The 12,505-nt window shown below is 31.3% G+C and overlaps 1 protein-coding gene across 1 annotated transcript in view; it reads right to left on the bottom strand.

Annotated features, from left to right (window-relative positions):
- Positions 1-6,950: 6,950 nt before the first annotated feature.
- The window catches only part of LOC134729224 (uncharacterized), a 386,592-nt gene continuing 381,037 nt past the window's right edge, over positions 6,951-12,505 (bottom strand). The window contains exon 7 of the mRNA XM_063597284.1: positions 6,951-9,389. The gene's annotated coding sequence lies outside the window, so the exon portion shown is untranslated. The remainder of the gene's footprint in view (positions 9,390-12,505) is intronic.

The raw sequence follows: 12,505 nt of genomic DNA, 5'->3' as shown, positions 1-12,505 counted from the left end.
CAACTCTCTAGAACAATTCAGGGAATTGTACATCTATAATACTGAGTCCTTCATGACATGGGCACGGTATAGCTCATTTAAATCTTTGTTTTTCACATTAACTACATGGTTTTTATAGTGAATATCACACATATTTTACTAACTTTAGTGTGTTGGTTAGATACTATTGCAAACATTATTTTTAAATTTTATTTTTATATTTTTGTGACTATAATAAAATACAGATTTTATACCAGTTTGCATTCAGTAAAATTTCTTTATTCATTTTATTATGGTTGTTAGATTCACCTGAAGTTTCCAGGTCTAAAATTAAGCCATCTGGGAATAAATATAGACTTATGACTTCCTTTCCAATTTATCTTTTTCTATGTTGTAATTTCCGGGATATATATAGTCGAAAAATAAATATAAAGTTACAAATAGATGAAATAGAAAACACATATAATAGAGTAAATAATACCACATTTGGCTCACTAAAAAACAAAATTAGAATTATTAAGGTTCTAGCAAGGCTGTCAAAAACAAAAGTGGTACAAATTATGACTATCGAAGATGAAAGTCTGGACATTAATACATACCCAACAGATATTCGAAAGACAATAAAAGGATAACATGTCAACTTTGGAATATAGGTATAATAATAAAGTTTATTCAAAGACACATATATGAAAAAGGAGGAATAGTAAACCTAAACACCTGATATCTATTAAATTATATAAATTAATAATCAATAACTTTCCTACAAAGCAACTCCCAGGACCGTAAGAAAAGTTTCCTATAAAACATTTAAGAAAAATGTGAAAAGAATCTTAGTTTCTTTAAGATCATGAAAAATGGTTTTCCTACTTTTGAACTTTTCTACATTTTAAAATAAAATCATATATCCAATTTATTAAAACATGCACAAGTAATACATACAATTTTGTCTATTAAAAATTAAAAACATATACAAGAATTATTCTTTAAAAAAGACTAAACATTTAGATCACTGATTTTTTCCTTGTTTTTTAATATACATAAAAGAATTCCAAATTTATCTCGTGCATAGCCTTAGCTGCATCAAATAAGTTTTGATTATAACATCATCAATTTGTATAAAATATTTTCTAATTTCCACTTTGACTAAATTTTTGATCCATGCATATTTTAGAAGAGTATATGCATCTTCTAAATTGATGTACAGTAATTTTTTTCCAGTTATCTTTTAAAAATTATTTTAAAATAATTTTAAAATTATTCTAAAGCTTAAACTGTAATTTGAGAATGAAATGAAAATTATCACAATATTTGAAATGTGGGAAGATTTTATTTATGAAGTAGAATATGGTCAATTCTGATAAATATTCCAGATTCAGTTATAAATATGTAATCTAATGGATTCAGTTTTCCATACAGAGATAGATAGATAGAGTGAGGGTGAGAATGAGAAAGAGAGAGAGAGAACACACATGAGGATATGGATGCAGATGTGGTTTTAGAGGTAGATGTAAACACTCTTGTAAAGAAACTACCAAATTGTTTTCCAAAGTGGAAGCATGATTTTATATCACCACTAAAAATCTAATTAGAAATCTAATTTTGACACTTGCTTACTGGCTATTAGTTTTTAGCTCTTTTAAATTTAAGTTATTCTAATGAATATATAATGAACCCTCATTTTAGACTTAATATGCATTTCCCTAATAATGTTGAACTTTAGAAAATTGTCCTTTTAAAATACGTTCTCTTGTGGAGTGTCTGTTCAAATCTCTTGGCATATTTTTAGTTTATCATCTTAAGTTTTAGTTTTGAGGGTTCTTCTACATCATAATTGTAAGCTCTTTATCAAGCAAACACAATTTGAATATTTTCTCCCAATATGTGTTAAATTTTATTTTATAAATGGTGTTGTCCAGGCTCAGTGGCTCATACCTATAATCCAAACACTTTGAGAGGCCAAAGTGGAAAGGTCATTTAAGCCCAGGAGTGTGAGACCAGCCTGGGCAACACAGGGAGACCCTGTCTCTACGAAAGAAAAAACAAAAAACAAACAAAAAAAAAGAAAAAGAAAAGAAAAAGCTGGGCCTAGTGGTACACACCTGTGGTCCCAGCTACCGGGGAAGCTGAGGCAAGAGGATCACTCCTCCCCATAGGTTGAGGGTACAGTAAGCTGTGATCACACCACTGCACTGCAGCCTGGGCAACACAGTGAGACTCTGTCTCAAAAAAATATAGATGGTGTGTTATAAGAGAACATTTAAATATCGATCAAGTATAATTTATCACTTCTTGTTTTCATTAGTGTATATATTTTGAAACTAAGAAATATTCATTTAAATATTGATCAAGTCTAATTTATCACATTTTTTCTTGTTTTCATTAGTGTAAATATTTTGAAACTAAGAAATATTAGTTACCAACAAATGGTGAGAATTTGTCTTTTCTTTTTTTCTCAAGGCTTTAGAATTTTAGATTATATGTTTAGGTTTATGATCCTTGTATAATGGTGTAATGTGTGTGTATGGGAAGTATTTATGGCTAATGTAAAATTACTTTTTTTATACAGATAAATAGTTGGTTTCCAGAATTCATTTGACTAATTTCTGTAGTTCTGAAAAACAGCTGATTCTGACAAATCTTCCAATGATCTCCTTGCTTTTATGGTGGAGAGAATTTTAGAAAATCATTATGCCACCATTTTTGCTGACATCACCCCTCTTTTTGAGATTTTAAGTCTATCCTATCGTACTTTGGCTTTCGTTATTTCTTTTGGGAATTCAATTACTATTCTCATTTTTTAACAAGTAATGTGTGTCTATCAGTTCATCTAACATTTTATTTGGTTTTGCTTTTCAGCTGTTTTACAGTGTTATATATGATATGGTTGATTACAAAAATGGCCATAAATTCCTCCCATTCCTGTACACATACCACTTCTGAAGGCAATTTTATTTTCCTCCCCTTAAGAGGTGGAGTCTCTTCTCCACTCCTTATAACTGGGATATAACTTGTTTTGATCAACAGGACATTCACAAATATTACATAAGCAGAATCTTTCAAACTCTTCCAATTTGTAGCTTAATTGTTTGATTCTGAAGGCAATTTTATTTTCTCCTTCTCAAGAGGTGGAGTCTCTTCTCTACGCTTTAAGACTGGGCTTGACAGTATAACTTGTTTTGAGTGTTTTGAGGACATTTACAAACATGATGTTAGCAGAATTATTCAAATGCTTGCAATTTGGAGCTTAATTGTTTGATTCTCTTGAGAACCCTGTCATCATCTTCATGTTAAGATTGGCTTATTTGCTGGATGACGAGAGACACATGGCCAAGCAAATCCAGTGTCCTATTTAGAAACCGCTAACTGTCAGATATGGTATTGAGGCCAACACAGATCTTACAGTACCAGCTCAGCTTGCCCAAAATAGCACCCAGTTGTCTCGTTGAATTATGAAAAATGGTAAATGCCTTTTTTATGCTGCTAAGTTTTGGGCTGGATTGATATGCAATTAAAATTAGAAGATCTATGAGGTTTTCCTCCTATTCATACTAACTGGAGTATCCTTAAATTGTGGATTGGTGTGTGGATTCATGAAGTTTTGAAAATTTGGGGCCGTTATCTTTTTTAAATTGCTTTTGCTGTCTTCTCTCTTCATGTTCTTTATTTTATCCCAATTAAAAGTATATCATAATTAAGACTGTCACACATGTCTTGTGTGTTCTTATATATTTTACTTTTTTTGGTGTGTGTTTGCTGTCTAAGCTAAAATTTGGGCATTTGTTATACATATGTCATCCTGCTTTATTAAGTCTGCGTTCTGTTATGCCCAGTATGGTATTACACACACATTTTAAGCTTTTAATTCTTGATATTTTATTTGTCTATCAGAGGATGTCTATATCATTCTTCTGTATCGATGGCATTTCTGTGGTAAATTTATTATCTTTATATTTTTGGCTGTATTTTACCCATTTCCTTTAACACATTAATTAGACTTATTTTAAAGCCATTTTCTACTAAATCTATTAGCTGGGCCATCTGTTCATTTGTTTTTCTGTATACTCTTTCCTCTCATTATTAATAAAATGTAATTCTTACATGACTAATAATATTTTGTTGTTTTCTGTGTGTTGGAGGCTAAGGAACACAAGATTATGTTTTCTCCAGAGTGAGCTGCTTCTTCAGCTGGAGGGTTGATAAGAAGCTGAATAACTCAATCATATCAAAGAAATAACTTAGTAAGGCCTGAGTTTGCGTTTTTGGAAGACCTTCTCTGTCTGGTTTGTTCTCAATCACAGGGTGTATCTTTCAAGGACTTTCCTTGGTAAGCATGGAGGGCATTTGTCTCTTTAGTCTTGAAGGATGGGGCAGATTCCCTTCATGCCTTCTGGAGTTTCAGTTCATTAGCATCCCGCCACATGAAGAGTCAAAGTAGACCAAGTATCTTGAAGGAAAGATTGGTCATGTGTTTAAGAACATCCAAATCTTCAATATTGTCACAGCAACCCTATTTGAACACCAAAATCGTTGCTGGCTTCTCTTATCCCCCAAAAGAAATCTGTGAATAATCAAGCTCAGATTCCCAACTTCTAGTAGCCCCCATACAAAATATATTTCCCCAAAGGAAAAATCAAGTTATGTTCTTTGTCAGTACATGCTATTTTTCTTGCATATCTTGCATATTCTCTTTTCAGAATCCATTCCATCAGTTGTGACTTTATATTTAGTACTGAAATACTTCATGATATTTCACTCTATTTTTCAAATGCGTTTGTCTTTGCGCAGCACTCTTCTGCATAATGTTAGCATTCAGAAAAGAACCTGTCAGGGAAACCATCCATGTCTTTGAGGCCCTTCAAGTTTCCCATATGTTACTGCAGCCCTCTGAACCTTCTAAAAGCTGTTTCTCCAAAGAGAAACACAGCATCACTCCGCTACGATGTCCAAGCATCCAGGGTTAGAAAATAAAACAATTCTGGTGGTAGTTGTCTCACTCACTTCTAAATCATTGCTCTCACTCTGAAATTTCATCTTTTTCTAGTCTTAATGAGGAATAATTGACAGATAAAAATTGTATATGTTTAAGTTATACAACATGATAATTTTGACATATGTTTACATTTTGAAATGATTACCACAATCAAGCTAATTCATATAACTATTACCTCACATAGTTAACAATATTTTGTGGTGAGAATACTTTGGATCTACTCTCTTAGCAAATTTCAAATCTATAATATGACTTTATTAACCATAGTTACTATGCCATACATGAGATTCCCCCGTCTGATAATTGAAAGTTTATACCCTTTGATTGACATCTGGACATCTCCCTCACCCTCCAGCCCCTGGCAGCCATCATTCTACTCTCTGCTTCTGCGATTTCAACATTTTTAGATTCCAAATGTAAGTAAAATCATACAGTATTTGTCTTTTTGTGTCTGGCTTATTTCACTTAGCATAATGTCCTCCAGGTTCATCCAAGTTGTCACAGATGGCAAGATTTTCTTTTCTTTATGGATGAATAATATTCTATTATACGCGCCCATATTTTCTTTACCCATTCACGTGTAAATGGTAACTTAGGTTGTTTTATATCTTTACTATTGTGAATAATGCTGCAATAAACATGAGTGTGCAGATACATCTTTGAGATACTGACATTTTTTTTTTTTTAGATGTATACCCAGATGTGGGATTGCTGGATCATATGGTAGTTTTAAGCTTTCGGAAACCTCCATACTGTTTTCCATAATGGTTATTCCTATTTACATTGCCACCAACAGTGCAAAAGGGTTCCCTCTTCTCCATACCCTCCCCAACACGTGTTATCTCCTGCTTTTTAATACTAAAGATCCTAACAGGTCCAACGTGCTTTCTCATTGTGGTTTTAATTTTCATTTCCCTGATGCATAGTGATGTGGAGCATCTTTTCACGTAACTGTTGACCGTTGGTACATCACCTTTGGAAAAACGTCCATTCAGATTTTTTGCTCATTTTTAAATCATGTTTTTTATTTTGGTTTGGTTTATGCTACTGAATTGTATGAGTTCCTTATTTTGAATATTAATCCCTTATCAGATATATGGTTTGCAACATATTTTTAAAATTGTATCAGTTGCCATTTTGTCTTGCTGATTTGTGTTTGTTTTCTGACCAGAAACATTGTGCTTTGATATGGTCCCACTTGTTTATTTTTGCTTTTGTTTCACGTGCTATCGGTGTCATATCCAAATTGCCAAGATCAATGTCAAGAAGCTTTTCACCTATTTTCTCCTAGGAGTTTTATGGATTCAAGTCCTAAGTTTAAGTCTTTAATCCATATCGAGTTAATTTTTGTTTATGGTATAAGGAAAAGGTCCAATTTTATTCTCCTTCATATGGATATACAGTTTTCCCAACAACATTTATTAAATGGACTATACTTTTCTTATTGTGTATTCATGGCATCCCTATCTAAAAATGCTTGACCATATACCGATTAGTTTATTTCTGGGCTCTCTATCCTGTTCCATTGGACTATGAGTCTGTTCTTATTTGTGTACTATACTGTTTTGATTAGTATATGTTTGTAATGTAGTTTGAAATCATGAAGTGTTATGTCCCCAACTTTGTTCTTTCTCAAGATTGCTTTGGTTATTCGGGGTCTTTTACAGTTTCATATGAAATTTTAAGATTTTTTTTCTATTTCTGTGAAAAATGCCATTAGAATTTTGAAAGATATTTCATTAATTCGGTTCTCACTCTGAAATTTTATTTCATGTGGCTCTTGTTGCTTCTACAAATTTGTATTTTAAATACCGTGCTTTTGTACTTTACCTTTTTTCTATTTATTGTTAGTGAAACATTGTTCTATTTCAACTTACTGTATTGTCCTGAGACCATAATTTCATGAAGATTGTATTAGGAAATTTACTCTGAACACAACATAGAAAATAAAAGGATGGGAAAAAGAAGGTAGGGAGTCAGCCTGTAAAAACGTTTTTAATAACACGTAATTCAATTCACGTAATTCAATTCACCTTTTCAGGACCTAAAGAGTGGCAATGATAATGGAGTGAATTGGTGGTATCCCATGAGGTCAAACAACCCTTACAGAAATGAGTCCCTATTATGTACCAAACACAGATCTACACATATGAGATACAACAATGAATAAAACAAGCATAAGTCACATCCACAGGGAACTTAGGGAAAAACAGATAATAAATTAAATATACAATAAATAAGTAAATAATGTATTTAGTTACAAAGAGAGGTGTGCTATGAAAATAAAAATAGAATAAAGTCAGAAGGTTAAAATTGCTAGACATGGATTGGTGGCTTGCAATGTCAAATAGAGTGGCAAAGTTAATACTTGATGTCATAAGGTAATACAGGATTTGATATAAGTGGAATTTATAATATTCTGTAATTGAATTGTTGAGTGTGGGAAATTCTAAGGTTGTTGTAAAGATATACTCACTTGTTATATATGGTTCTTTTATTTCATAAGGCAGCAAGTCATTAATTCTAATTTATCTGTAGATGATTCTGAATTTTGAACTTATACAATTATACATTCTGGAAAAATGATATTTTAATTACTTACTTTCTGGATCTTACATTATTTTCCTTATTTAACTAGCTAACACCTTTAAATTTTAACAGAAAGCAATGTTTTCTTATTCTTAATTTCTTAGGGGGAAAGTTTCATGAATGAACATGAGGTTTGTCTGCAGCTATTTTTTTTTACTACAGGCATTATCCGATGATGTAAGTTCCTGTCATTCATAGTTTGTTAAACATTTTTTGAATGCTTATATACTTGGACTTTATCAAATGCCATGGTAAAGCAATTGAAAGGATCATGTGGCTTTCTTTCAGTCTGACAGAATAATGAATAACTCTAATTTTCACAAGCTGACTTATATTACTGAAACAAGTTTGGTAGTGTTTTTTTCATGACTTTTGAAGATATGTTTATAGTAAATATTACCTTTCAATTTAACTTTTGAGTCATGTCTTTATATGTTTTGTTGTAAATGTTATTCTGGTCTCATAAAATAGTTGGACATTGTTTCTTCTTTTTTAAAAATATCTCAAAGAATTTTTAAGTTACCTATTTTTTCTTTCAGCATTTGGAAAATTCATTTGTGAATTTTTTGAGTTTGAATTTTCACTGTAGGAAGATGATTACATTAGGATACAATTTATTTAAGAGATATCATAATTTTTGTCTTCTTGAGTCAAACTAGGGGTTGTATTTTTCAAGGAATTTTTCAACTTAATCAAATATTCCAAGTTATTAGTATCAACTTGTCTGATCATCTTATTTTAATCTTTATACTATCTCTAGAACTACTACTAATGGCCATTTTTTCATCCTTGATGCTTATAATTTCTACCTTCTCTCCATGTACTTCTCAGTTTTATTATAGTTTTATTAGGTTTATTAATCTTGTGAAAGTACTACAATTTGGCTTTATTGATTCTCTATTGAATACTGCTTTCTATTTCAATAATATATGCATTGGATGAAACCAGGCTTTTTTTGCTCTCTTCTCAAGATGTTGTTTTGTTCATTTATTTCTAGCCTTTCTTCCCATCTGCCTTATGTATTTGAGTGTATTTCCTTCTTACCATGACTAAAACAGCATCCACATATTTTAATATGTTAGCAGGTACCACAACATGTGTACATTTGATTCGCTGACATTTATGGAGAATAACTTCATGCTCCTACGTCTGATTAAGTTTGGTGACTATTCTAACACATCTGAAAGACCTTCTATTCTGTATTCACTGCAACTAGCATTCCATATATGTCAATTTGGTCAATTTTTTGAATCATATTGTTTACATTTCCAGTCCCCATAATGATATTTTTGGCTGCTTCTATTAACGCATGAGATACATGTGTGAAATGTTTCAATAGCTATTAGGGTTTTCAGAATATCTCTTTTGTATTCTGTCAAATTTCACTTTAATATATTTAATTTTGTTCCACACATAAAATATACTTTTATTCTGGGCTGAATTCTTTGTGGGAGCTGTTCTATTTTTTGATTTACACATACTGTTAATGTGCAGTCCTTCAAGAATCCTAACTTTAATTCTGGCATATTTCACAGGTTTCTTCTTTAATGGGCTCTGAATTTCATCTTTTGTCATCACAGACCCAGGAGATTTGCAAGCACTCTACTCAGCCTTTTTAGCTTTCCTTGCACGGCTTTTGGGTAAACAAAATCCTTCCTTGGGAAAAGCAGCTTTTGAGTTTGCAGGCATATCTCTGCTCCTTCCTTTGTCTCTGGGTCATGACCTCTCATATCATCACCGCTTGCCTGGTTCAGTGTTGGTTCAAAATATTTTCTTATAATATTTGTTCAGCTTGCTCATTTTTTGTTTCTTTTCCAGCAGAAGAGTTAGTCTGAAATGACAATGTTATATTCTCATAAGTATAGTTCTGTCAGATTCTGATTTTAACATTGCTTCACAGATTGCAATGAGAAGTTATCTTTTCTGAGGTCTGTTAAATTAATTTCATGTTTTAAAAAACCCTATTTTTAAAAGTCCAGATTTTTCTCTGTATTATTTTAAGGTAATACTGGCATTTGCAATGTAAGAGTTTCTTCTAGGCATATTTTATTAAAATATTTAAACAGGGAAAACTAAAAATTTACTACATTGCAACAGTCTGCTTTAAATTTTTCTTTATCGTAAAGTCTAAGGGTTTCTGGAATCATTTCATAGCATCTGTGTAATAAAGACTCATTTTCTAGAGGCATTTAATCAACAAGAGTTGAGATCACTTTTTAAATGAGCTCTCCTCATCCTGACACATAGATTCGAAATACCTTATCTGAACATGATTTTCCAAGTTTATGCTTTTGATTACACCTGGGTAGAAACTGTGTTTCCTCCCTCTAATCTGTTGCCTCATATTCTTTTCAGCAACTGAAACAGCATATGTTAAGGCAATGAGGCATGGCCACCCTCTGGGCTTTCATATGCCAGAATAAAGAAAATGAATGTTAATGCCAAAAATAAAGAAGCATATTAAAATGAAGATGTTTTGGAATAGTATTTCCCTCTAATTTATGGTTTAAAGTTACCATTTTATGTGATTTAGAAAACTCAGACTGGAATAATGAATGTTATTTTCCGTGGATTTTTGCAAAAAAGAAAACATGACTGACTTCGTTAGAAGAATTTGCTTTGTTAAATGTATACATTCACTTACTCTACACATAATTTGAGTGCCAGCATGTGTTAGCATATCAGTGCTAGATATAGAAACAATTCAATATTTGGTTAATAATACTAGTGCACTTATTAAAATTTTAAATAATTTAACACTTTACCTATAATTACTTTTTAAAGTGTGTTAGTTGTTATTTGCATTACTAACCAAATATGGCTTGTCACATAAACATATGTTTTTAAGTTAAATGATTATTAGAATGCAGATTTCTAGAGGCAAACGTTTTGGAACAAATGTAATATAAGTAGGTACATAAATTAAAGGTGCTATGTGGTGCAGATTTCTAGAAGATGGATAATTTCTGTAGAGATTATACAATAATATAAATGAAGTATCCACAAAAGTAATTACTGAAGCTATAATTCATATGTTAGCCATAAAGGAATTGACACTTTTATTTGTCTCAGCTAGAAAAAAAATCACAAATATAAGTTAATTCACATTCATTGATTTGAGATGTAGAAAAAACAAGGAAAGCACAACAATTCTCAAAGAAAAATTTTGAGTATATATTAGAAACTTTTTAGAAACTTTGCTTGAAATAGTAATCAGCTTTGAAAAATGGCTATCAGTTTTTAACTTATAAAATCATATCATCTATACTCTTTCGGGAAAATTCCTGAAATTCCCTAGGCCTATGAAACAATCATCTATTTTCAATTAAGTACATCAGAATAGTGTGAGAATTTGAATTATACAGGTGGACATTAGCCATATGGAGATGTAAAGACAGGATTTTTTTAATCCAATAAAATCCAAATATTGTACTTATTTGCATTGAGAAAGAGATAGGATAGAGACTATTATCCAGAACTGAAATGAATATATATAGGAGGTATATTTTCAAGCAGTGATCAAATACCAGGTTCCTAAGAAGCTTATTTAAAAATCTCTGCAGTTACTGTTTCAGAAATTGCTCTCAATGGACATATGCATTTGGATGTTAATTTTTAATGATGCTCATTCACCTGTCTATCTTTTTTTTTTTTTTTTTTTTTTTGAGACAGGGTCTCACTCTTTCACCGAGTTAGCAAGGATGGTCTTGATCTCCTGACCTCGTGATCTGCCCACCTCAGCCTCCCAAAGTCACCTTGCTCTTTTTATATACATTTTCTTCTTTGGTTTTAGTCTCCTTATATAAATATTCACATATGAAATTTTCTATTATTCATAAAATAATTTATTCACAGTATATAAAACCACATATTTAAATACTATAATTCAAATAAAATAACAATATGACTTTTTGTTACACAAATTACATGGAAGTAATTGACTTTTTTTTACAAGCCTCATAAATAGGTTGATTTATTTAAATGTGAAGTTTGCTTTATTGAAATTTTATTTGCAACATATCTTAATATAGTTAAAGTGAATGTATGCATATCATTCTATACATTAAAATGTTTATGGATTTTTCTACTTATAATTGAGTTTTGCATACATGAAACTGTGTTAATTCTTTTTTTAAGGGCCTGAGCAGTAGTAAGTATATATTTTCTTTGCTTTTGATTTTGAAATAATTTATTGTTGCCAACTGAAAATAACATGGACCCATTTTCTTATGATAAAGAAAATCCGTGTTACCAAAGCTTAGTGTTTCATGGTGAATTTTCCGATTTTCCTTATCCACTTAAAGCATCATTAGCACGTTTAATAAGATTGCATTCTATCTGCTTAGATAATTCATAAATCTGGCAGCAATTTGCAAGTTAATGCCTTTGTAATATACTTATAATAATTGACGTCAACTGTGGGTCATTAGTATGATTATTGTGCCACCAATGAATTGCACAGTTTATTTGGGTGACTAATTTGTGTTTAAGCTTAATAACAAATGTCGGTTTCAATTGCTGTTGTCCTTCTGTTTTTCTTCCCATGTAAGATTTCTTAAGAAAAAAAGACCATATAAAACAATGTTAGTCCAACCACTGAAACCAGTTCTAAAGGTATAAACTACTTTGCTGAATTTTAATTGTACAGCTTGTCATGATTTGGAGATTAAATAGGAAATGAATATATTGTTAGGTACTTTTATGTATAGAAATTATTTTCCCAATGTCTGTTACTGAGAATCTTTATATTATTAACTTTTATTAAAATTAACCATTATTTTAAAAGTTCGTATTCATCTTATATTTACACCTTAAAGGCCGAAGGGCTTCTATGGCTTCACAATCTGACACATCCGAGTTTTTCAGCCTCATCACACATACTTTCCTTCACACATGGTTTGCTCTGGGCATTCCAAGCCACTTTCAATTCTTTAAGCTTGCTCTGAC

Source organism: Pan paniscus, chromosome 17, assembly GCF_029289425.2.
Source record: "Pan paniscus chromosome 17, NHGRI_mPanPan1-v2.0_pri, whole genome shotgun sequence".
NCBI lineage: Eukaryota > Metazoa > Chordata > Mammalia > Primates > Hominidae > Pan > Pan paniscus.
The sequence above is the reverse complement of the archived record's forward strand: the minus strand, read 5'-3'. Positions and strand labels throughout refer to the sequence as shown.